A 26,610-nucleotide genomic window follows, 5' to 3' on the forward strand; every position below is an offset into this window, starting at 1 on the left:
ATCCTAAATAAAAAAGGGTGGTGAGGAGTAGCCACCAGTTGCAAAACCTAAAATAAGAGGGATTTTTTTCATGACAATGGAAGAGTAAGATCTGGAAGCAACAATAGGGAATTTAAAAAATGCTTACAAAATATCAGAAGAAAAGCCTCTCTGTTAGCACAAGGGCAACTTTAGCAGGAAGCCAGGTTTGCATTAAGAACTTTGTTAGAAACAGAGTCCCAGTTTAACCATGCAGTTGTTCTCTGTAATATACCCTCTTTGGGCTTGCCATGGAGAAAACCTGGTTGAGCTGGGTGCATACATCATTTAGGTATATATGTTAGGCCATTCTTGTATTGTTATAAAGGAATACTTGAGACTGGGTTATAGATAAAGAAAAGACATTTAATTGGCTCACAGTTCTGTAGGCTTTACAGGAAGCATGGCACCAGCATCTGCTCAGTTTCTGGGGAGGCCTCAAGTAGCTTTTACTCATAGCAGAAGGTGAAGTGAGAGCAGGTACATCACATGGCGAGGATGGGAGCAAGAGAGAGAGGGAGGGAGGATGCCACACACTTTTAAACAACCAGATCTCATGAGAACTCACTCATTTTCTCAAGGACAGCACTAAAGGGAAGGTGCTAAGCCATTCATGAGAGTTCCTCTCCCATAATCCTACCAGGCTCCACCTCCAACATTGGAGACTACATTTCCACATGAGATTTGGTGGGGACAAATATCCAAATCATATCCGTATACCTGAGCATTGAATGGGATCTTACACAGGTAAGTGGATAAAAACAATCTGTGACCCCATTCTGAAAATGGCACTCTCTGATTCCAAACTTCCATTGAAAGGCTATATTCCTTAAGTTGGCTTCAACCAAGTTTCTTGCTTTCTCCACAACTCCCCTATCTAATTTTCTGTCCTAATCAGGCTGGTATGGTCACCACCAATACCTGTTCCCATCTTTTCAGCCTCGTGCCCCTCTTTCTGCATCATTCCAAAGTCAGATGCCCTCTTTGTTCCTTTCTGGCTATTAAAATCTTTCACGTCCTTCCAAGCTCAGCCCATTATCCACTCATTTCATGAAGTCTTCCTCTGACCTGAGAGAATTACAACTTTTTTTTATTCTCCTCTGTCACCATTTGTACCCACTTGTACTTTCAGTTGTGATTATTTTTCTATCACCAACTCTGTTAGAGCCTTGCGTGCAAGAACAATTTATATCTCCTACTTCTTTTCAGCCCCCATAGTACCTGACATACACTAGATACTGAGTAAATAACTGATGGATGAATGCATGAATGAATCAAAGGGAAGTTCATGTATTGTTTTCTTCCCATGTGTTTTTACCTTCTTAAGGGGGTGTGCTGAGGGGCTTCAAATGGGAAATTCTAATGGGAGATTCTAGGGCCCAGACAAGGACTGCAGCATTATTCCAATAGGGAGGGGAAGCAGAAATCCCACCTTAATCCAGACACCTGCAGAGAGGTTGGCAGTGGGAAGGTGGGAACTAAAACTACCTGAAGGACAGAGGTGGGGAGCGGTGCACCCTCTCCTCCGAGGCTTGAAGAGTATCTCTGTTGTCACTCACCAGAGAGTGTGCAGCATTCCTGGCAAGCTCCCATTATCCCATCACTCTCTCAGATGGTGGGCAGAGGAATCGATATTCCCAAGGCTTTAAAAAGCTCCCAAATGTTGTGCTGCCATTCATTCAACAACAGGGGGAGAAATAAGGGAAGAAAAAAACTGATGTTGGCTTCTTATTTTGCTTATGTTGTTAAAAGCCGCTCTGATGCTGTGGCTCTGGAGTAGGTCCCCTCTTTCTTTGAAAGCATGCTGCGTGATAGACTGTCATTTGTCCCCTGCCTCCAGAAGAGCCAGCTGGCAGCTAAGTGCTAAAGCCAGTGACTTGCATGTGTTTTTCTGACATTTAACAAATGGGAACAGCTTGCAAATCTGCATTAACTCACTCTGTCTCACAAATAATCAGGGCCTACGCAGTGTAGACGCTGGGAACATTAGCTCCGACACAAAAGAGTGAGAGGCTGGGGGGTGGGGGGGCGACAGAAAACAAGTCAGCAAATAACGGATGTTTTAACGAAGGGATGAATGTAACATTCTGGTTCAGAGGAAAGAGTTTTGAAGTCATTTTTGTTTTTCAACAAGCCACTGCTAATGGTGCTAAATCCGTCTGTCAAGGCCCAGCTTTGCAGCTTGAAGTCATCTTGCCTGCACCTCACAAATGCTGATCTGTTGGTTGCTTTCATCCTGCAAATACCATTTCAAATTTCTTATGTTTCAGAGCCAATGTTCTCTCAAAGGGGCAATGTTTGACCACAAGTGGACTTTTGCAAAGCCACACCACACAATTAGATTACTGTTCCTACACTGATGTTGAAAAGACAAGATATCATACACACACAGCTGTACATTTACAGGAAAGTTGTCATATGTATGTGTGTGTCTGTTGTGAGACTTCCTCACGCTAACATCCTCCCATAAATTAGGGTATCGATCCAGTTCATGTTAGCACTGTGGATTTAAGACAAATTTAGAAGCCTATCTCATTCAGGGTGATTTGGCATTTGGGGATAAGCACTATCAATCTCTAATTGTTTCATTCAATTTATCCAGAAGATAGTTGTGCTTGTGATGTTCCAACTTCTAGCCTCAAATCTCCAAAGAAAATAAGTCCCTAAGCATGAATAAACAGAGAAATAGGTACACTGGGGAGTGTATTTGGCACAAGGTTTGGAAAATCTGTCTTCTAGAAGAGGCAAAATGAACTTGTACTTCTCCTTAAACTTTCAGGACGGAACAGCATAATCACCATCGACCCATTGGGACTCATGAGACACTGCAACAGGCCCTAAGAGGCATGAGGGGAATTTGGGGCTCATAATTAGGTCATTGGACCTCAGGACTATGGCATTTTCACAAAAGAGAAGAGAATGTTCCTAACCACAGGCATGAATGCCCAGGAAGGCTTCCACCTGGCCCTAGCCCTCACAGAGCATGGCCCTGCCTGGGGCCTGGGTCAGTCAGAATTATTGAAAGGACACCTCTGCATTACCCAAGGACACAAAAAGAGATTCCCTTCCTTCTGAGGAGACTTGATAGAAGGCGCAGTTACCCTGAAGACCAAAATCAACTTTTAAGCATCAAAAGGGCTGGAATTAGAGTACAAATTGAGCGCTGCTGGCTGAAAAACTGCCACACTCAAAGACAAAGTGGCAATTCTCAGTGGACCAGATAGCCATCTGTGGCCCCTGTGAACTGAGGCTGAGATATTTTGGCAACAACTCAGCCAGGGAGCAGAAAGGGAGTACCAACTCAGACGTGAGGTTCAACAACATGGGGCCAGTCAAGAGTAGAGGCTCTGCCACCTTCAGACTCTCTGGCCTTGTCTACAGCCTTAACTGAGTTGCTTGTGAGTCTGGAGACAAAAAAAAAAAAAAAAGAAAGACAAGAAGAAAATGTGTCTCATTCCTCTAGTACAGAGCATCACCCATGCAGCCACCATGGGATTGGACAGGACCCAGAGTCCTCTCTACATATCACATGAGTCCTGATTTACCCCATAGCAGGGGTGTGGGGAAACCAAGAATTACAGACAATTTTAAACACAAAGGATTAGCAAATTATTTGTGTGAAATGTCAGAGTGCTAAGGAATGAATCCCTGCACCTGAACCAAGAACAGATCATTACCAATATAATACTATACTTCAAAAGTAGTATATCCTAAATAAGTAATTTTGGGCCCCTATTTTTCATTTTCCCTGTCCTTACTCTGGCTCCAAACCTGTGTTTTGACGGCTTTTCTCTTACATAATATTACTCAATTTCACCCATCCTTTTTCATCTCTAGTCACTATAAGCCACAATTATTTTACCTTCTCTAATACAGCAGCTTCTGAATTTGTCTCCCCCAATTCCATTTTTGCTTCTGTCCAATCCATAGGCCAGTATAGCCTCTGGAAAAGAGTACAGCCAGTGTCTGGCTGGGCATGGTGGCTCACACCTATAATCCTAGCACTTTGGGAGGCCGAGGCATGGGGATCACTTGGGGTCAGGAGTTCGAGACCAGCCTAGCCAAGTGGTGAAACCCTATCTCTACTAAAAAATACAAAAATTGGCTGGGCATCATGGCACGATGCCTGTAATCCCAAGTACTCAGGAGGCTAAGGCAGGAAAATCGCTTGAACCCGGGAGGCGGAGGTTGCAGTGAGCCGAGATTGTGCCACTGTACTCCAGCCTGCGAGACAGAGGGAGACTCCATCTCTAAATAAATTAGTTAATAATTAATAAATAAATAACAAAAACAATAAAAACAAAACACGCCGTGTTCATATGAATCTCCTACTTCAATAACAGTTCTCAAAATGTACACTAAGGTGCCCTGAGACTCCATTTAGACTCATAGGAGTTCTCTGGAATATTTTTAATTTTTGAGGAAAACAATAATACTCCACATCAGTCAGACACTGCACAGTTTCAACATTAGATTGCACTACATTTCTTTCAATATTATTTTTTTGTGTGAAGCTTGGGCTTTCAGTGACTGCTGTGATAAGAAAGGCAATTCCACATAATAATCACTGTGGAACAAAAAATAAAGGTGGAGGTATCAAATCTGATTCCAAGGTTTGAGAAACTGCGCAGTGCCTAACACTCAAACATGTATAATTAGTAAGAAATTGTAGTTATTTAAGAATGAAATAAAAAATACTGGTTTCTGTCCATTTACGTATAATATTTTTTCAAAGAACATTTAAATTGTTAGATCATAAATATTTAGCTAACTTTTTAATTAATGGAAATTTTAGCTATTTCTGTTGGACTAGGGGTACTATGAACCAAGAAAGCTTAGGAATGTTTGCCTTGGATAGTTTCTAATTGTTCACAGGATAAAATAAAAAAATCTTGATCATGACTTGAAAATCCCTGTATGGTAGCCATCTCCAGCTTCGTCTTATTCTCCTCATAATGTGATCTCCAGCACTCCCAGGACCTCTTTTATTTACCCAAACTTACCTTGTTTATTCTTTACTCAAGGCCTTTACACACATTGTTCTCTTTGTTCACAAAAATCTTCTCTTCCTGTCCTGTTCCCCCATGCCCCACCCACAAACCCCCACTTCCCTACTAAACACCTTGTCAGCCCTAAGATCATTTGGTCTGAAACCAATTTTCCCATGGAAAGCAAGTTTATTGTATGTTCTTCTTTCATGCTGTACCCTTTCCTTCAAGTCAAATTTGCACAAGAGGCAGTGTGGTAAAATGGTTAATAGCACAAAGCCTGGAGCCAAACTGCCAAGTTCAAATCCCAGTTCTGCTGCTGGCCAAGTTACTTAACCACTCTGTACCTCTTTCATAAAATGGGGTTACTACCTCACAGGGTTGTTAAATGAGTTAACATATATATATGAGATTAAATGAGTTAACATATATATACTGTATTTAGAATAGTACATATTGTAAAGGCTTTTTCCCACATCTTTTCTAGTGGATGATAAACTCCATGAAGACAGAAACCACTTCTCTTTTTACTAACCATTGTATCACTAACATCCCACAGTATCTGGCACAGGAGACATGCGATAAATATTTATGAAAACAGAAAAAAAACATAATCTTAACTCTTGGTCTTGGCTTCTGACTCCCTTGACCTCACAATACCTACCCATGATGCACCTGATGTAAAATAATAGCATTCTAGGAGATGGGAAGAAAGTACTCAACCTATTTTTTAGCTCACTTTTCCTCATGTTACCCACTCCAGTCCATTTCCGCAGTGGATAAAATGGTACAAGAGTAACTACTAAGACTCACTTTTTATCCTCAGTTATTATTTTCTTCTATATGTAATATTTTATCTAAATTGAGTAAGGGCCGAGTGCAGTGGCTCATGCCTATAATCCCAGCACTTTAGGAGGCCGAGGCAAGCTGATCACTTGAGCCCAGGGGTTCCAGACCAGCCTGGGCAACATGACAAAAACCAGCCTCTAATAAAAAATACAAAAAATTATCTGGATATAGTGGTGCACACCTGTAGACCCAGTTACTGTGAAGGCTGAGGTGGGATGATCATTTGAGCCCAAGAGTCTGAGGTTGCAGTGAGCTGAGATCATGCTGCTGCACTCCAGCCTGGGCCACAGAGTGAAACCTTGACTCAAAAAAAAAAAAAAAAAAATTGAGTATGCAGTAAACAAAACACTGGACTTCAAGACAGGACACCAAGATTATAGCACCTGTAGTGTGGGTCCCCCAGTCAAAGCATCACAGTCTGTATTACAATGTCTGGTCTCTGCTCTGGCACATGTAACCACAGCGGATGTGGAGGAACACAAAAGAACACAACACTGGAAGAGGACCTAGAGGCAGGGAAGAAACTAGGGAACTATCTTCAGTCCTGGACAGAAAGTATTGAAAGACTTGAAAACCCAGCCACCCTGGGGGAAGCCTAATATAAAAACAATAGGCATTAAAAGCTAATAGGATGTTAACTTTGTAGTTTTGCTAATTGTACTATGTTTATGCAAGATTTAACATTTGGGAAAGCTGTGTGAATGTTATATGAGAATAATTTGTACTATATTTTCAATTCTCTGTAAATCTGAAATTTTGAATTTAAATATCAACAAGAAAATATCAAAATATATTTTAATAAAATGTAAGTGCTATTTAAATACTGTAAGAGAGTTAAGTATTGTGTTGTGGAAGTTCAAGGAATAGAAAGAAATTTCTGCCTACGGAGAAATCATGATAATAAGTAACAATGGGGCTGCGTTTTAGGACAAAGATTATTTGTGTATGTGGAGGTAAGTGATAAGGAGAGGAATACAATGTGAACAAAGACATGAAGATGGGGCATGACTGCTGGAAAAGTCCCTCAAATGGAGCTCTGTCCTCTGAGGTAGTTTGAATACTTGTCCCTGCCCAAACCTCATGTTGAATTATAGTCCCCAGTGTTGGAGGTGGGGACTGGTGGGAGGTGTTTGCATCGCGGGGGCAGATCTCTCATGGCTTGGTGCTGTCCTTGCAATAGTGAGTGTTTTCTTGCAAAATCTGGTTGTTTAAATGTGTAGCACCCCCCAACACCCTCTTGCTTTTGCCATGTGAGACGTCTGCTCCCCTTTTGCCATCTGCCATTATTGGAAGCTTCCTGAGACCTTCCCAGAAGCTGAGCAGATGCTGGTGCCATGGTTCCTGTACAGCCTACAGAACCATGAGCCAATCAAACCACTTTTCTCTGTAAATTACCCAGTCTTGGGTATTTTTTTTTTATAGCAATGCAAGAATGGCCTAATACATCTTCTATTTGCATGCTTGTCCTAGCAATCTGGAAAACTCCCATTGATAACTAGAAGAATATCACCTCTGCGTGATCCCTATTTCTAGTCCTATTACATTCTAATTCCAAGACAAGTAATTCTACCAAATCTTTCCTAGTAATCTATGGGCAAATTCAAATCTCAATTTGGGAAACCCTTTATAGGGCATTTCAGTAATCACCATTTCTATGCTCACTCTGAACTAAATTCACAAAGAGGCCTCTAGTGTGTACTTGAGCCAGCTTCTGAGTCTTGTGTGCACTGGGTTTATTTAATAGTCTCTCTGTTACTGTGAGGAGTCAGGACCTGCCACGTGACAGACCTCAATGCTTATTTGAGCATTCCTTACCACCTCACAGGCCTGTCCAATATAGCAATCTCGTTCAGCCAACATTAAGTTTGTACCAGGCCAGGTACGTATGTATGTATATATGGCTTTTTCCAGATTTCCAAACCACCATTCCTAATACTGGCATGATCATTTATTCCCTCTGTGATTATTTTTCTTGTGCTTATTTCACTTTTAATCAGTTATCAAGCTAGAGGAATGAGCTTTTGACTTTCTCTTGTCACTTCTCTAAGAGTTTGGTTTTTTGTTTCCCTGCCCCTCCAATGTATATGAAATGAGTCATCACTCTTTTCCAGAATATTCATGCATCCTCTCAGCTTATATATTTATTGAGCTTCTGCTATGTTCCAGCCACTGTGCTGGATTCCAATAAGATTGCCAGCATCCCATGTAAACAGTCAACATAAAGGCCAGAAAATACTGAGTTGAGAAACTTACAAACTTCAGCTGGAGGAGCAGCCTGGTATTCTCACCCAGGGGACTGCGGTTCTAAATTTGGATGTACCTTTAAAGGTCTGTCTATATTTTTATTTTTTCATGTAAAAAATAGAGAACAGGGTTGAATGAGTAATGTTCTTTCCAGCCCTTAAATTATAAATTTAGAAATCTATTGAAGATTATTTGAAACTGGCATGTTCCATCAACATTATATTAAGAAAAACCCTTTACTTATAATTTATCTCATCTCATATTTCTTCAATAGGCTTCTCATTTTGGCTATCAATGTCCTCTCCAATATAATTCTATTCTGTCTTTCTAATGAGATCTCCTATGACTTACTTCTTATAATATACAACCTAATTCCTAGGCAAATTTGATTCCTAACTATGTCCTAAAATCACCCACACCCTTCCACCCAAATGCCTTTGTATCATTGTTCTCTTGCCCTGAAGAGTCTGCCTACCATCTCTACTTATCAAAAGGCTACCTTTTCCTCAGCCATAAAAAGGAACAAAATAATGGCAATCACGGCAACCCGGATAGAGCTGAAAACCATTATTCCAAGTGAAGTAACTCAGGAATGGAAAACTAAACACCATGTGTTCTCGCTTATAAGTGGGAGCTAAGCTATGAGGATGCAACAGCATAAGAATGATATAATGGACTCTGGGGACTTACGGGGGAAGGATGGAAAGAGGGTAAGGGATAAAAGACTACACATTGAGTACAGTGTACACTACTCAGGTAATGGGTGCACCAAAACCTCAGAAATGCACCACTAAAAACTTTTCTATGCAACCAAACACCACCTGTTTCCCCAAAAGTAATGAAATAAAAATAAATAAAAAGTAAAAAGACTGAAAAACACACACAAAAAAGATAAAAGAAAAAAAAAAGAGCTACCTTTTTCTGTATAGCTCAAGGAAAATATTCCCTAATCCATCAACTTTGCCCCAATTATGTCAGTTAACTATGACTGTCTTATACACTGAACTTCCTAGCCCTTTCTACCTTCCTTATTAAACTTTTTCTCACATCTTTTCAAGAGTCACATTTGTTACTGCCTACTGACATATGTACATAACCAACTAATCGACATTCCCCACCCTGTCCCCAGTCTTTGTGTTCTCTATAGTGTCTTTCTTGGTGAATGATAGTCTTAGAGCAGTGATGTGCTGGTAAATGTTTAACAACTGGTTCTCTAGGGGAAAAAATTCACTAAATATTAATGAGTAAGGTGAAAGTAAAACAATGGAAATGCTGGCCTTTGCTCATTGGTCAATAACATGAGGGACTTCTTTGCTCAATCAGATAATAGTTTTTAATATTTGAGGATTATTTCCTCAAATATTGTTATTTTCGTAATGTAATGACTACAGAGAAAATACACTTTTTGGGTTATTCTGCATTATTAGCATTTTTCTACCAATTTTGGAGTCTCAACAATCAACAAAATAATAAATCAAGGCCTGGTTTGTAGTGTTCGTTTATTTCCATGGTGTAAATACACCCACGATAGCTCATTTTAAGCCACCAATGTGATATCAGTACACATGGAGCTCATCCTTCTGGACTCCACACTAGTATCATCTACTCTAAAAAGGCTTTTCTGATCCCTTATCCCCATCTCAACTTTCCAAGCTACCTCTCTGTTTCCTTTTTTTTTTTTTTTTTCTGCAACCTCTGCCTCCTGGGTTCAAGTGATTCTCATGCCTCATGCCTCACCCTCACGAGCAGCTGGGATTATAGGTGCCCGCCATGACACCTGGCTGATTTTTGTATTTTTAGTAGAGACATATTTCACCATGTTGGTCAGGCTGATCTCCAACTCCTGACCTCAATTGATCACCCACCTCAGCCTCCCAAAATGCTGGAATTACAGGCATGAGCCACCGTGCCCAGCCTACCTCTGTGTTTCTATAGCACAGGACTTAGAGTGTGCCCCTTAACTTAGATTTGAATTTCAAAGCTCAAAATAAGGTTTTGCTTTATAAACATAATTAAGGTTTGTTCTCCATCCCACCCTCCAAAAGAAGTTAAACGTTAAAAAGAAAAGAAAAATAGAGTAAGACTTCAAGGAGAAGGGTAGTATAGTTGTGTAAAGCCCTTTCACCAGCTCTTGTCTCCCTTCTGTTTATGAAGAAGCATTCCCTTCTTGCTATGGGTAACAGGAAAGGTCACTGGGCTCTTGGGCATTTAATCAAACAGTAGAAGTGCTCCCCTCAAAATTTGAAGTGGAAGCTGCTCCATCTTCAATAGGTTTCTTCTAAATGCCCCTCCTTTCAATTGGGTATATTATAAGAAGTAATTAGAAGAAAAATGGAATATTGGGTCAAGTTGTATCACCTATCTGAATATGACAGAGAGTGGGGGCTTTTTCTCCCTATCAGTCTGTGGGAGACTTCCCTAGTCATATTAATAAGGTGACCCTCTGCCTTGATTGATAGTTCTTAAGTAGTAATATGGTTGAGTTATCTCTGGGCACTACCTTAGCCCTTAATTTACTCAACATTTTTGCTGATATCCTCCTCTGTCATCATATTCAGCAGTTTACAGGGAAATTTATACTTTATGATACATTTATATTATAGTCTGAGTAATCTAAATAACTTTCCACTTCATAATTTTCACTTACAGTGATTCATTCTCATAAGCAATGTTTCTAATACTTTCCCAAGACTATTCTATAGGTAGTAATGAAACCATCATTGCAAAATTATGACAGTAAGAGAAATCTGTCACAGCTATCTCCATCTTGCTTCTAATCTCTAAACTGTCCTTGTTAATTCCAGGGCATAGACCAACCTTACTTTGGGAGGAATTTAGTTTGTAGTTTAAACCTTAAAGCAAGGATGATAGCCCTTCACAAATGCACCTCCTCCTTGTTTGGAGACTGAAACCACATTTGTAAACTAATGAGAGGCCACAAGATTAGGAGTATGAAAGGGGCCAGAATTCTGCTAAGATGTCGGTGTAATTAAACAATAACCAGGCATTGCTCCAGAGGTCACAAAATTTGTAACTTCCTCAATTATTCCTTAAGTTCTACAATAACATCAATATTGCAGAACCTAAGATTGGTCTTTTGAAATATTTTTCGGACTTTTGCATTTCTGGTGACCAACTGACTCCACCTGTACCCAGGATCCATGACTCAACCATTCCTGTGGCCCCTACCCAGAGGCTGACTCAGTGAATAAGGACTGCTTTCCATACTCCTATGATTTCATCCTCATCCAATCAGCAGCACTCATTCCCTAGCCCCTTGTCCACAAAATTATCCTTAGAAATCCCAGCCTTCAAATTTTCAGGAAGGCCAATTTGAGTAATAAACTCCTTTTCTTCCACATGGCTAGCTTCTCGTTAGTTAAACTCTTTCTTCACAACAATATCGCAGTCTCAGTGAATTGGCTGTCTCTGTGCAGGGGGCAAGAAGAACCCATTGGGAGATTACAGTAAAAATATATATTCATGATGGTGAGGTGTATCAAGTAAGGATTGTAAAAACACTGTTATATGCATAGTTGACCTAAAGAGGAGAAGCTGAGGCAACATTAATGTAAGTAGAGAATTTATCTGGGCCAAGCTTAAGAATTGACTGAGGGAGCATGGATTCAAATTGCCGTGAGTATACTAATTTTGCCTCAGCTTCTCCCTTTTAGGTTGACACTATCATATGATCTAGGTCTGCCTTTCCTGTAAAACAGAGAAGTCAAATATGTTAAGCCCAAGTTTTCTAGACCTCATAAATTTGAAGAAAATGTATCCATAAAATGTCTAATTTAGAACCCCTGTCAAGTAAAAGATTGAAAAACCATACCTACCTCTCTCATTTTCATATCCTTCCGTCTCTCTTCACTGATTATCTCACAGGTCCCACGCACAGCGAGTAGAGCATGCTGCAGGACCAAGAGTCTTGAAGAGAGCAAGATATGCAAGTGTCAAATCGTGCAATGTTAAAAATCATCCTTGGGGACCAAATTGAATCATCATTCTGGCCCAGACAAAGTCAGCACAGCACACCTCATCATTTCCCCTCAGGTGAACCCCCAACTCCCCATTATAGGAATGTCCATTTTACCCATTGATTGCTTGAGAATTTCAGCCCTAGAGCTAAGCTGTAAGTTCTACCTTTTCTGGTAGATCCAGTTATTCCCCACACAAAAGTACTCCTGAAGGTCTGGATGGTGACAGGAGTCTACATTGTTCAAGCAGAACACTTTTTGGAACTCTCCCTAGATTTGTTCTCTCGTTGCTGCTTAGCACCATAACATACATACATTTAGAAAGGAGAAATGGTTTTGTTGGATGATAACTGAACTGCATCTCTTTTTTTTTTTTTTTTTTTTTTTTTTTTTTTTTTTTTTTTTTTGAGACGGAGTCTCGATTTGTTGCCCAGGCTGGAGTGCAGTGGCGCGATCTCGGCTCACTGCAAGCTCCGCCTCCCGGGTTCACAACATTCTCCTGCCTCAGCCTCATCTCTTAAGAGCCAATTAATTCCGGCTTCCAGCACTGCTTGTGCAGCACTCAACTACCATTTATAAGGCAACCCAAATGACCTCATCTTTCCTTGCTATACAAATATGACTGTGCAGTATCTAGGAACTTATTCCCCCTTCTCCGAATCTTCTGGAGGAGTGAAAAAGAAGAGCATTTCTAAGATAGGAAATGAAAAACTAAGTAGAGCATACCAGTCTCTTAGAATGTCTATTTCCAAAATTCTTCATGTTGTTTAGAAAGATCCAGAAAACATTATCTAAGATTTTTAAGAAAAAGGTAGTTCCTCTCTATCTACAAAGATCCAAAGAAAGTGCAAAGACTAACAAGATATGATTGAAATCAATAATATTTTCATTATATCTAATATGAGTTTTGCTCATTACAGTTTACCATATAGTTTCATGTATGTCATTACTTTCTCAACCCACACAGAAGACATAATTTATCACTATTTTTCAGAGGTGAAAACAGAATCAGAGAAGTGAGATTCCCATGTTTATCCAGATATGTTGGTGGAGCCAAAATTAGAGGGCCTTCTCATTCTTAAACCAGTGTGTTTCCATCGCACCTCAAACCTTTTTTCACAAAAGGTTTGCAGTGGTGTGAGGGGAAGTATGTATGACATTGCAGTATGTCAGAATTGGGAGAGGGAGTGGAAAGACATTTAAAAATTGAAAGAAGCAATTTTAAAATGAATGAAGTTGTTATTAAGGCAGTTTAGCATTGTTGTCATGCAGACAAATTCTGCAATCAGAATACCTGAATTAAAATCTCAGCTCTTTCACTTACTCTAAGTGTGCCCTAAGGCAATAAACCTTTCAAAAAGCCTCAATGTGATCATCTGTAAAATGGAGGTTATCAGAGTCTCATTCCTTTCAAGGTTGTTACAGCGATAAAAATGAATTAACACATGTGAAGCATGTAGTATAGTAAAATACAATAAATACTTGAATTTCAAGTTGGAATACCAGCTAGAAATTTTAAAGTAGCTCAAAAGTGATTGATATGAATGCATAGATAGCAAATCTAAAGCCGTTCTTGAGAAGAGTCAAGGTATTTAGGGAATCCCCTTAACTCCTTGACTCCAAGAAGAGCCAGGGTCTCCCACAACCTCTCCTTTTGTGCCTTGCTAGAATAAGTTCTAAGTGGATGGAACACATATGTATTTATGGAAAATTTGTGTCTTGGTTAATACATCCTTAAGACTATTGACTTTTAGAAGGCAAGAACTGAGTCTTCTTTAGATCATCTAAAACCTTCCTAAAGACCAATAGACTGCTCTGCACTCAATAAAATAATTTTAATCCCTTATTTATTGATGGAAAAAACATGAGGTATTTGGAGAGATTTGCCAACGGCAATTGATCTTGGAAAACAGCAATTAAACTTCATCAAGCAAAGTCAATGGCAGGCAGGGACCAAGGAAATAAGCACGGAGAATATGGGAAACTGAGGCAGCATATGCCTGGCATAGAAAATATCCATACAGGCATTTATTCTGTAATTTTACATTAAGCATTAATTTTATATTAAGTGTTATAGATGATCTTGTTGACACCTCTGAAATTTAGGGAGGTATTTTAATATATGATAACTCTGAGACTCAGATAAAAAGGCTGACTTGGAAGCACATAGTTAATGAGTTAACACACAAAGGTAAAGCCAACACCCTGAATTTAAAAAAGAAAGAAAGAAAAAGTAAACAGTGCTTGGGGAAATGATCCCGTTTTAAATTTCTGTGTTTAAAGGCAATTATATTGACAATGATTTTCTGGCACTTTTCTCTAGCTATCAAGATAATAATACTTTTAGACTGCAGGTGAATTTTTATTTTTAATGGCGCTATTGTTGCTAAGATGTAACACTTGATGATTTTAAGACATAAACCCTAAAAAAAAGAGCCCATAACCTGAAATTTTTTTAAAAATTATATACATATATATAAACATATATACATATATTCTCATCTAATACCAGTTCGGCACAGCATTAACCTGGTAGAAATTAGATCAAGTAAAAAAAGAATGCTGTGAAAAACCCAGAAGTCCCTCAGTAGAGTAACTTGAAGAGCAAGGCGTCCTGGCTTCCCTGGGAGTCTTCCTTTCTTCTTGGTTCCCACAGACTTCTCTCATCTCTAAGCTATGCACCTCTCAGTGCTGCACCATTCAGCACTCGACAGAATCCCCCCAATCAGTGCTGTGTGAGAGGGCCTGTGCTGGTCTGAACTGATCTGCCCAGTTCTCCTAAAAATCCCTTAAGATCAGGTGCAATTACTTCTTGTGCTTACCTGAGAGCAGGTGCTTGCCAAATATTTACTGAGGAATGTATTTGGGCTAGGGAATTATAATGCAATTTAATAACTGTTTGAGGATAAATATGAAAAAAATCCATAAGAAGTACACGGAAAGAAAAGTTATTTCTGACTAGAGAAGTCAGACTAGACAACATAACATTTGTAGTGGGGCCATGATGGATGAGCGCATCAGGACAGAATTAGGATAGTTATAGCAAGATAAGCAGAGAGCTGGTTGGAAGCTCAATGGTAAAGTAGTCCAGCAATCCTTTTGGTACAGTAAAATCCTTCCGTAATTTGAAAAGTGGTTTCAAAAATTTCAATCACATAAAATGCCTAGGTGCATCATTGTAAAATTGATGAAATGACAAGTGTGGCATTTCATTTGCTGGTTCAATCTGGATCTATCCAGATCCCAGTTATGGTTTAGTGCCACCTGATGGTGGTTATCTGTTTCAGATTAATATTGATGGGGCCCATCAGGGCTTTAGGGCTGGCTGGGACTTCTAAGATTGCTGTAGCAATTCCAAGAATTGTTTAATTAGGCAGCACCTGCTTCATAGGCCTGGTCAGGAGAGATTGGGCCAGGAGAATACAGACCTGCTTCCCCAGATGCAGCGGCCTACTATTTCCCTACTTAACCTCACTCCCCTGCTCATATTCCAGTGAGCTCCTCCATTCCCCCCACTCCTGAGAATATAATAAATTTAGCCAGCTCCTTTTGAATAAGAGAATGGATAAAGGAGCCAGTTGTCAAGTATGTTATATGAGAATCCCTATTATCACGGGGCTCATTATCACAGGATTTTACTATATTTGACTCCCTCCAATGGGCTGTAAGAAGTCAATCCACTGATGCTGTGCACCCTCGTTGCAAAAGCCCATTCCATCCTTGGATACTTTTAATTGGTGGAAAGTTATGGCCCAGACACTACTCTATATTAATGTACATACATTAGCACTAGCTCTATGATCACACAGAAGGATGCTATGCCATTCAAATATTGGAAAATAGAAAGCACATATTTACCAAGTTTTATCTTCTACAGGCTAAATTTCCTGAGTTCCCTTATTTGTCTGCCTTGTTCACTAATTGTGCCTTGGGTGGCAAGGGAAGTACCTGGAGCATGGTGGGCACCCAGTAAAGATCTACTGAATGAGTAAGTAAATAAGTGAATGAATGATTCCAAATGTTTTTGTCCCATGATGAGCATGTCCTCATACATTTCTGTCCGTCTTCAAGTGTAGCTCCCAAAATAGAATGTAAAACTTCAGGTATTGTCTAAGAAGCACAAAGAACGAGACTGATCACTACTCTCATCTTGGATGCAAAACATCCATGAATGTAACCCAAAACTGATCTCTGTTTTTGAACAATCCTATTACTATGGATTCATATCAAGTTTATAGTCAGTTAAGAACCACCCGCCCCCACCGCCTGAGATTTTTATTCACAGATCTACTATTAAGCTACATCTCCCCCCAATTGAGTTTTCAGTCTGAAGTTCAAGACCTCACATTATTCCCTGTAAATTTTGTTTTTATTGGATTTGGGCCATTACTCCAGCATCTAAAGACCTTTTTGAGCCTTGATTCTGACCTCTGACATATTAGATATACAGCATAGCTTTGTGCTACTTACAATTTGATCAGCATTCTTTCACTGTCCTCACACAAGTCTTCAATAAGTAGCTGGACAAGGTCCTTTATGGAGCCCTGAGACTTACTTCAAGAGACTTTTCTCCAGATTAATGGTCATTTATCTTGCAGTTGCATTATTGCCTGAGGCCACATGGGAAGTAACAAGAGAGAGAAAGAATATTTCATTAGAGCTTAGACAGACCTACTTTGTAACCTGAGCTTATCATTTACTAATTGTGTTCCTTCCAGCAAGAGATGTGTTTTGAACCAGACTGAGGAGTAAGGAGGCTATTCCAACAAATGCAAACAACAATAGTAGCAGCACAGAGTTGATAAACTAAGGCAGGCCCATGGGGCAGAAAAAATCAAGATATGGTGTGATGGTGCTTAGAGAAAAAGACAAACTACAAATATACATGTATTTGCTTTTATGTTTTTATAAAGGTTGCCTAGCCCCTTTCTTCATCTACTATCTGGAACTCATTAATGGAAGAAAATAACCATTTTAAGTGATAGCATAAAGTAATTTCTCTTAGAACAAGTATTTACATGCAATTTAACCTATCAAAAGAGGACTAGGAATCTGGGTTCCTCAGGAACTTGCTTTGTGACATTGGTTAGTTCATTTAATTAACCTCTTGGGGCTCCTCATCTATAAAATAAGGGAGTTGGACTAAGGTTCCTGACGTTTCTTCTTTGGCGAGAGAGTGTGGAGGGCAAGAGGAATAGTCTATGGGACCTAAAAGCAATAAGTTACACTCTAGTTTATGCTGATGTTTGTTTTTCCTTCCCCTGATCTCATTGCTGTCAGGCCTAAGCCAGCTTAGAACTCCAAGAAATCTTTCTTCCATTTCACTTTCTGTCCTTGTTAATAGAAAATATAAGAGAAGAATATTGGCCAGAGCAGTACCCTAACAGTCATTGCAGTATTTAAGAAAAAAGCCATGAGCTGGTAAAAACGCCATTCACTATAATTTCCCCTATTAAAAAATGTGGTAAATTGTTGTAAATATTATCTGATTCTGTCCTAAATAATATCTCTTTCAGGGATAGCTAATACTTGTGCTTCAGGTCATAAAAAGATCATGAGTTAGGATAATCAAAATTTGAATCATAGTTATATTTTCTTCCAAAAATACTATTATCCCTATTAGAATCATATGGCAAGCTAAGCTACAGATAGAAATGATTTAGTTAATTCCTAGAAGAAATGCATGTGCCAAATTAGGAACCTCAGTTGGACTGTTTGGGGAATATACTAGTCAAGATTCTCATGGTTGCCAGTGACAGAGACCCAGCTCAAAACAGATGAGTTATTTTATTGTCTCTTTCTCTGCTCAACTCACATCTTTGCCTGTTTCTGCATGTTGGCCTCATTTCCTATGACTTCAGATAGTCTTTCTCCATGTAGTAAGGAGAGGAAGGAGCAAGGCTACCAAAAGTTACAGGCTTGAATCACCCCAGTTTTGCTATTCCAGACAAAAAAAGAACAGCATTTTTCCATACATAAAACCTAGGGAAGAACTCTGGCTGGTTTTAGATCATAAATGAATTACATGCCAGATACTATGTTTGATGAGACCTGATAACATGCCTAACCTAAAACTCAAAGACCGAGAGGCTATCTTTGGCAGACGCAAAAGAACCACATGGAGTAGAAAAAGGTCAGTTCCTTGAAGGAAGGAACATATTCATAGCAGAAGGAAAAAGAGTAATAGCTGGGTAGGAAAAAAAGCCCAGTACAGGAAGCCACTGGGCCTGAAGATGACCATTTCTCATCGATGATCAAAATCCACTTCACTATACTTAGGAATCTTCTGGTCATCTTTGGTTTGCTTCCAACAATAGTAGCATGGATCAATGCTATGATCTGAATATTTGTGTCCCTAAAACTTCACATGTTAAACCTCATCCCCAGTGTGAGGGTAGTCAGAAGTAAGTCCTGAGACATGATTAGGTCATAAAGACAGACCCCTCATGGGTGGGATTAGTACCATTATAAAGGAGGTCCAACAGAGAGCTCTCATCCCTTCGGCCATATGGAAAACACAATGAGAAGAGGCTGACTATAAAACAGGGTGTGGGCTCTCACCATACATCAAATCTTCCAGCACCTTGCTCTTGGACCTTTCACCCTCCAGAATGCTAAAAAGTACATTTCTGTTCCATCCAGTCTATGGCATTCTATTATAGCAGCCCCCCTGAACTAAGACAATTGGAACCAATAAGTGGGGGTATTGCTATAATAGACACTTAAAAAAGTAGAAGCAGCTTTGGAACTCAGTAGAGGCTGGAGAGTTTTGAGGTGCATGCTGGAAAAAGTCAATACTGACTTGAAGCAACTACTAAGAGCAATTCTGAGATCACAAAAAAAAAAAAAAAAGAGGAGAGCTGTAGAGAAGTTTCAATCTTTTTAGAGAATACCTAAGAATTCTCTAAACAGAGTGTTTAGAGATCCTAAACACACTTGGTAGAAATATAAAGGCCGTTCTGATGAAGTCTCAGACAAAAATAAGCAGCATGTTTTTAGATAATAGAGGAAAGCTCGTCTTTGTGAATTGCGTTTGTGTCCTAGTGTTTTGTGAGAGGTAAAACTTGCAAGGGATGAAACTGGATCTTTGGCTTAGGAAATATCTAAGCAAAGTGTTGAAGGAGTTGTCTGGTTCCTCATCACTATTTATAGTAAAATGAGAGAAGGCAGAAATGATTTAAAGATGGAATTGTTGAAGGAAAGGAAACAGGACTTAAAGATACGGAAAATTCTCAGCTGATCCATATTGAAATGAATGAGAAAGGCTGTTCCAGAGAAAACATGAAGAGCGTAGCCAAAGATCATCTGATAGGGTGAGCCAGCCACCTAAACAGAAGTCAGGAGCTCTCGTCAAAGACAACAGAAGAATGATCCCAAAGGCAACTGAGAAATAATCAGGGCTGTCCCTCCCATCACAGACCCAGAGTGCAAAAGCCCCAGCAAGCACAAGACCACCACAGAAATCCCCCCTTAGAGAAATGTGCAGAGAAATCACAGAGCAACCTACACCTGATTCCAGACTAGGCCAGCTATGGGCATGTGACGTAGGCATGGAGTAACCATGGAGGTGAGACCACTGAAGAGAGCCACCACAAGGGTAGAGTCCAGGTACAGAGCCACCATAGGGGTGGGACCCCTGGGTGAACCCCCCCACCCGGTGGGTCAGAAGGCCAGATCCCCCACCCCAGTACACTTAGAGGGAAGAACATCAAGCCAGAGGATTATTCTTAAACCTTAAGTTTCAATGTTATTTGCTCCATTAGGTTTCAGATTTGCTGAGGATCTGTTAACTCTTTTTTCTTTCCTATTTCTTCCCTTGGAAATGGCAATGTCTAATCTATGTTTGTCCCCGTCTTTGTATTTTGGAAGCACATACATGTCTGATTTCACAGGTTCACAGCTAAAAAGCAATTTGTCTCAAGATGAATCATACCTTGAGTCTCACACATATCTGATTTAGATGATATTTACATGAAACTTTGGACTTCGGATCTGAGTTGATGCTGGAACAATTTAAGACTTTTTCAGCTCTTTATATGCAGGAAGGACATGAATTTGGGAGGGCCAAAGTTGGAATGCTATGATCCAAATGTTCATGTCCCCCAAAATTCGGATGTTAAAATCTAATCCCCAATATGAGGGTATTTGAAGGTGGAGCCTGTGGGAGGTGATTAGGTCATAAAGACTGAGCTCTCATAAATAAGATTAGTGCCTTTATAAAAGAGGTCCCAGAGAAATCACTTGCTCTTTCCACCATATGAGGACATGATGAGAAGAGGCCATCTGTGAAACAGGAGGCAGGCCCTCCCTAGATATCAAATCTACTAGCACATTGATCTTAGACTTCTTAGCCTTCAGAACTACAAGAGATAAATTTCTGTTGTTTATAAGCTATTTAGTCTATGGTATTCTGTTATAGCAGCACAAACACTCTAAAATATCCAAATCTTCAGACTTCCTTCTGGCATTGGTTAATGCCTCCAAGTTCAGGGCCACTGTATGAGGGAGGACAACTAACAGCAGAGAGCAATTGAACCCTTACTCTTAGGCCAGTACATGGTGTCTGACAGTGCCATCAGTGGAGCTCTGTCTCACTCTGACCATGCCAGCTCTGGAAGCAGATTGCCTTTTGGACTTGTGGCTCTTTGCCTCACCCTTCCATGAAGGGTTACCTCTTTCCTTCATAGTGCTTAGGAACTTTTCATGCTCCTTCAATTCAGCCAGACTCTAACCCCTTTGCTGTTTCTACCTCCAAATGATCCTCTAGCTTCTTATGCATACTTACTGATGTATTTACTTTTTTGTGTTCTTATGTGTGGCCCTCCCCAAATTCCAACTCCAGCACTCTACCAATAATTTGCCACCATTTATTTCCGATACAACTTTAACGTGTTTGGTGCTGTTGAATGCAGGAAGCTAACTAGGTTTCTGGTCATACATTAATTTATGTGGTAAAGATTAATTTTTTTAAAACACAAACATAAATAGCCTAAATGGTAGCTTCACAAATGAGAGGGAGGTATCACTGACACTGCTTGTCAAAACTTGCATTCTTACCATCAGAATTTGATTCCATTGCTTTATCAAATTCATGCTTTGTTTCCTATGAAATGACAATCTTCAGTTGGAATTAATTTATCAATCCTCTTCCTGAGGTAGGATTTCATAAAAAGATTTGGAAAAGAGCATACAAGATCCAAGTGACCAAGGAGAAGACCAAGAGACGCCATCCTGAAGGCCAGAGGCATCACAGAGGGCTCCCATGTGTGGTCTTGTACTTCCCCAGCACATGCCTTTCTGTTTCTGATTTTTCTTTACTCCTATGACCCAATCTGCTGTTTTCTTGTTGCCCTATTGGGATTTCTTGACCCCACCCTAATCTTCCTTAGGACAGATGTCCCTTTTATATCAGATCTAGTGGTACTTCACAACGTGTGCTTACAGCAGCTTAGGCTAAACAGGAGAAAGCTGAGGCTACTGAAAGGCCAGATTAGATGAGCCCTGAAAGAGATCAGGATCAGCACAGTGGTGACAAGCTAATGGGGTTGACAAAGCTGGACCTGGAAGATTGCCAGCATCTTACCTCCCAGAAAAAGTTACAGTTTGCTGGGTAGTTCTATATATTGATAATAGTCTCAGGGCCAGAGAAATGAGGGACACAATTAGGCAAGATTGCAGTTCCTCTAGACTTGCACTGGAATGTATTGAATTATGGAATTTTTGTTTGTTTGCCTGCTTGCCTGATTGTTTGCTGATCTTTTTGCTTAAGATTTTTCCTACATTATTCTCAACACTACAGTTGTGGATGATGTTCACAGTTGCTATCAACCTTTGCATCATTTGAAAATGTCCAGATGAGTTGGAGGCAGCAATGAACAACCAGGCAGCCAACTCTCATAAAGATGAATCAAACTATGGTGATCTGATAAGCAGACTTGTGAGATCCATTTTTTCACCCAAAAGGGTAAGAGTTATTATATCTTCCAAAATTGTCAGTGTGATAAAGTAACAAATTGGAAGGCACAATTCATGCTTCCCCCAAATGCACTAACTGGGTAAATAGAGAACCATGGCTCATACTAGCAACCATAAATTTAAAGTTAGTATTTCAGGTCTATATCTAAAGAACGACAGAACATCATCTCTCCTGATTCATCCGGCAAGAATGCAGCATCCTTTTTCTCGATCTAATCAGAAACACTTCTGCCATCTTCGTTTTTCTTTATAAGTCAAAAAGGCGCAGAAGAGATTTACGCCTTCTCTCCTACACCCCTCCTGACTTCTTGTGGGGGAGGAAGTGGGCTGCATAACAGCAAAACCTCAGATTCTATTCTGACCACACCACAGGTACTCTTATTTTCACCGCAGTCAATTTCAAATACTGTACACAAGTGCCATCTAGTGGTTAGCAATAAATTAACATGTCACTTTAAGAAAGAAGAAAAGACTTAAAGCCTTTCATAAATAACCAAACATGTTTTTATCTTTTTTATTAAAACAGGATGATTTTTGTGTACTAGCATTTTTTCTGAGGAAATTATTTCTTCCATCTGTTTCTCTTTGGTCAGGATAGAAGTATCTTGGCTCATCTTCTGTCAGTGTGCTTCAAACCATAAAATAGGCTGGGGTTTATGCACAAGGAAACACATTGAGAAAGAAAGCCTTATTTATGGATAGTCACTACTCTGTGAAATAAAATTGAGTTGGTTCTCTTGCTTCTATCCTCTATTTTAGCAAACATTCTAGGGTTGCATGATGGCTGAAATAAAAGAGAAACCTGAACATTGGGGATGGAGAAAACCACAGACATCACTTTCAGTGGTTCTCGGTTACATTCGGAATGATAGCAGAATCTCCCATCCCAAAATCAAAGTCTCTTCAGTCGAACCCAAACTCACCTTCTTCTTCTGTGCCCTAGTATAATACAAGTATTATCGGCCTGGCGCAATGGCTCACGCCTGTAATCCCAGTACAGTGGGAGGCCGAGGCAGGCAGATCATGAGGTCAGGAGATCGAGACCATCCTGGCTAACACGGTGAAACCCCGTCTCTACTAAAAATACAAAAAATTAGCAGAGCATGGTGGCGGGCGCCTGTAGTCCCAGCTACTCGGGAGGCTGAAGCAGGAGAATGGCGTGAACCCGGGAGGTGGAGCTTGCAGTGAGCCGAGATCTCCCCACTACACTCCAGCCTGGGCTACAGAGCGAGACTCCATCTCAAAAAAAAAAAAATAATAAAATAAAATAAAACAGTATTATCTACACATTTGCATATTCACTGACTCCTGAATATCAGCCTCTCTTCATTTTCTTATCATTGCCCTTTCTTCCCAGTCTGTAATATTCTTCCTTCCCCTCCTCACTTATTCAACCTTATTCATCCTTCAAGTTCTATATTACTGTAACAGGATGTCAAAATGGAACTATTTTAGTCTTAGTTTTCATTGAGACTTGTATTAATTAGTTTTTGCTGCATAATAAATCACCCCAAAACATAGTAGCTTTAAACTACATGCTTTTATTATAACTCACAAGCCTGTACGGTAGCTGGGTAGTTTCAGTCTCCAGTCTTAGCTAGGCTTACTGATGCCTTAGCTGGGGATCAGATGGGCAGCTCTGCTGTTCTTGGTCCAGCTCTCCCATATGTATGTCCCATATGTTAAGCTGGTTGTAGACTGGTCTAAGATAGCCACAGCTGGAACAACTGCGCTCTTCTTGCAGTCTCCTGGCCTCCAGCGTACTAGACTGGGATTGTTCACATGGTGGTGCAAGGTATCCAGAGAAAGCAAAACCATACAAGACTTCATGAGGCCTAAGCTTGGAACTAGCACTCCACTGCAATCAGATGACCAAAGCAAATCACAAGATCAGTTCTGATTTTGATGAAATAAACTCCACCTTCTGGGCTAGGCACAGTGGTTCATGCCTGTAATTCCAGCATTTTGGGAGGCCAAGGCAGGTGGATCGCTTGAGCTTAGGAGTTTGAGACCAGCCTGGGCAACTTGGTGAAATCCTGTCTCTACTAAAAATATAAAAAATTAGCCAGGCATGGTGGTGCGTGCCTGCGGTCCCAGCTACTCATGAGGCTGAGGCTAGAGGATTCCTTGAGGCTGGGAGGTGGAGGTTGCAGTGAGCTGAAATTACACCACTGCACTCCATGCTGGGCTACAATGAGACTGTCTCAATAAATAAACAAATAAATAAATAAAATTAAAAACAAACCCTCCACCTTCTGATGGGATGAAGTAAAAGTCTCATTGCACAGCATTTGGATAAAAGGATAAGCTTTAAAAGAAAGTGGGGAGGACCATTTTAGCAATCTACCTCAAGATTGAATAAACGCTACATTTCACAGTGAGGTGAGAGTTCCTCCACAGAACCGTAAAGGAGCTGACTGAAACTGGATTTGTAGTTATTAAACCATCACTTTCATCAGGAGCTGGAGATTAGGTGAGGTGCCGTGCTTTGAATATAGCTAACACTCCCTCACCAATAAACACACCAAAAAGAGTAAGGCATGCCTGCCCTTAAACTGAAGTCTAGAAAGAGGTAATGCAGTGAGACCTCTTAAAGAGCTTCATATGTAGGCAGGGCATGGTGTTTCACGCTTGTAATCCCAGCACTTTGGGAGACCGAGGTGGGCAGATCACGAAGTCAGGAGACTGAGACTATCCTGGCTAACATGGTGAAACCCCATCTCTACTAAAAATACAAGAAATTAGCCGGGCGTGGTCATGGGTGCCTGTAATCCCAGCTACTCAGGAGGCTGAGGCAGGAGAATCGCTTGAACCTGTGAGGCAGAGGTTTCAGTGAACTGAGACTGTGCCACTGCACTCCAGCCCAGGTGACAGAGCGAGACTCCATGTCAAAAAAAAAAAAAAAAAAAAGAAAGAAAAGAAAAAAAAGCTGCATATGTGTCTCCTAAAATCTGAAGGATGCCATGAACTGTTGTCTGACTCACCGTGGATAAAAACAGGTGGATAAGCACTACAGTTTGTGAAGTTACTATACTCCCGCCAATGACAGGTCACAAATTCAAGGCTGCCTGTGGAATCGATGAGAACCAAGAGCTTTAGAGAGATAGTGTGGGTTTGTCTTGGATCCTCATCAAGAGGGCAATGAAAAGCTGAGCACAGAGAAGGACTCAAGCAAAAGGAAGCAAAACGTGTACCATGGGGTACCCGGAAGTCAAGTGACCAGCTGAAAAAGAAATACAGTTACCCATTTTGAGGGGCCTAATGTTCAGAAATACTTAGACTGGAGGAAGGGAAGCTGGTGGAGTTCTATAGAACCACAGAAGCACCTCCAGGAGAGAAAGAATCAGCCTTTGGTATAGGAAACTCAGATCACAGTGATACCACCAGTCAAGTAAGAACTTTCTTGCTGCCACTGACTCTCCTTTATCCCCTCCCCAATTCCCAGCTCCACTATTAAAACTTACATTAAGGAAGGTGATCAAAAAGCAGTGGCACTCACTAGGTGGTGGGGAGGGGAAAGACACACAGCTCTCTTGAAATTTGCAAGGCCTAATCTTGGGGTAGGGAGGTGAGGATGCTGTAATTTCAAAAGAAGTTTTACATTTTTAGTGTTATTCTAGACATACTCATTACTGAGCTGGAACCATGCCTCAGTTTTAGCTTAAAGGTAAAGGCAAATATTAGTCCTGTAGCATATGTTTGAATAGGCGGTGACAAAATAAATCATGTTGTTTTCTAATGACACCACACGAGTTTTGCAAGTTCAGTACAATAATTTCCTTAAGTTCCTCCTTAGTGCAGCCGCCACAGTTGCCTCTTCAGCCACTATTCTGTCTGGATTGATTTGGCCTTTGCTTATAAGAAAGCATAAGGTTAATCTAGAGCTAAAGAATCTAAATTGGAGTTATAATTTTACAGTTCACTACATGATCTCAAGTGGGTCCTCCAACTTTTCCATTTTTTTCTTTTATGAAAAGTAAAATGTGATAATGCCTACCTACATCCATAGTTATTGAAAATATTAAATTGCATAGTGTAAATCAAAAGGATTTTTAAAAAATATCTACTATATTACAAAATAAAATGAAAGTTTAAAATTTTTATTAGTTTTTAAAAATAATAAATCCATTACATATTTACATGTTTATATGAAAAGTAACTTTATTTTTCAAAATAAAATAATTTAGGGAGATGAATGGCATTGTTTGGGGTTTTCTTTCACAATTTTTAAAAAATATCTGCCTGATTAGAAAACAGCTAGATTCACTAATGACTTCAGACAGTTTTCATTTAGTACCCAAGATATCAAACCAAGACCCATGTCTAATTCCTGTTTTGATTTTTTATCTGCTTGCTTGTAATAATTTTTTTCTCATTTTCTATAAACTTCTAATTTTCATTCGACTAAAAAAAGAAAGAAAAAGACTAGATTCTTAAATCTATTTCTGCATTCAATCTATTGCAATGTGTGGTTTGAGTACAGAACATGAAGAAACTCTGGCCTCAAAGATATGTTGTCAAAAGGGACTTAAATTTTAGTAGTAATTTCAGATAATTGT

At 39.9% G+C, this 26,610-nt stretch overlaps 1 long non-coding RNA gene across 1 annotated transcript in view; it reads right to left on the reverse strand.

Moving 5' to 3' along the window:
* Nucleotides 1–26,610, reverse strand: part of LOC107969482 (uncharacterized) — a 41,511-nt gene that overhangs the window by 10,901 nt on the left and 4,000 nt on the right. The window contains exons 2-3 of the long non-coding RNA XR_010151908.1: nt 16,547–16,686; nt 11,936–12,026 (exon numbers count right to left, since the gene is read on the reverse strand). This is a non-coding gene — a long non-coding RNA (uncharacterized LOC107969482). The remainder of the gene's footprint in view (nt 1–11,935; nt 12,027–16,546; nt 16,687–26,610) is intronic.

This window comes from Pan troglodytes, chromosome 17 (assembly GCF_028858775.2).
Source record: "Pan troglodytes isolate AG18354 chromosome 17, NHGRI_mPanTro3-v2.0_pri, whole genome shotgun sequence".
Classification (NCBI taxonomy): domain Eukaryota; kingdom Metazoa; phylum Chordata; class Mammalia; order Primates; family Hominidae; genus Pan; species Pan troglodytes.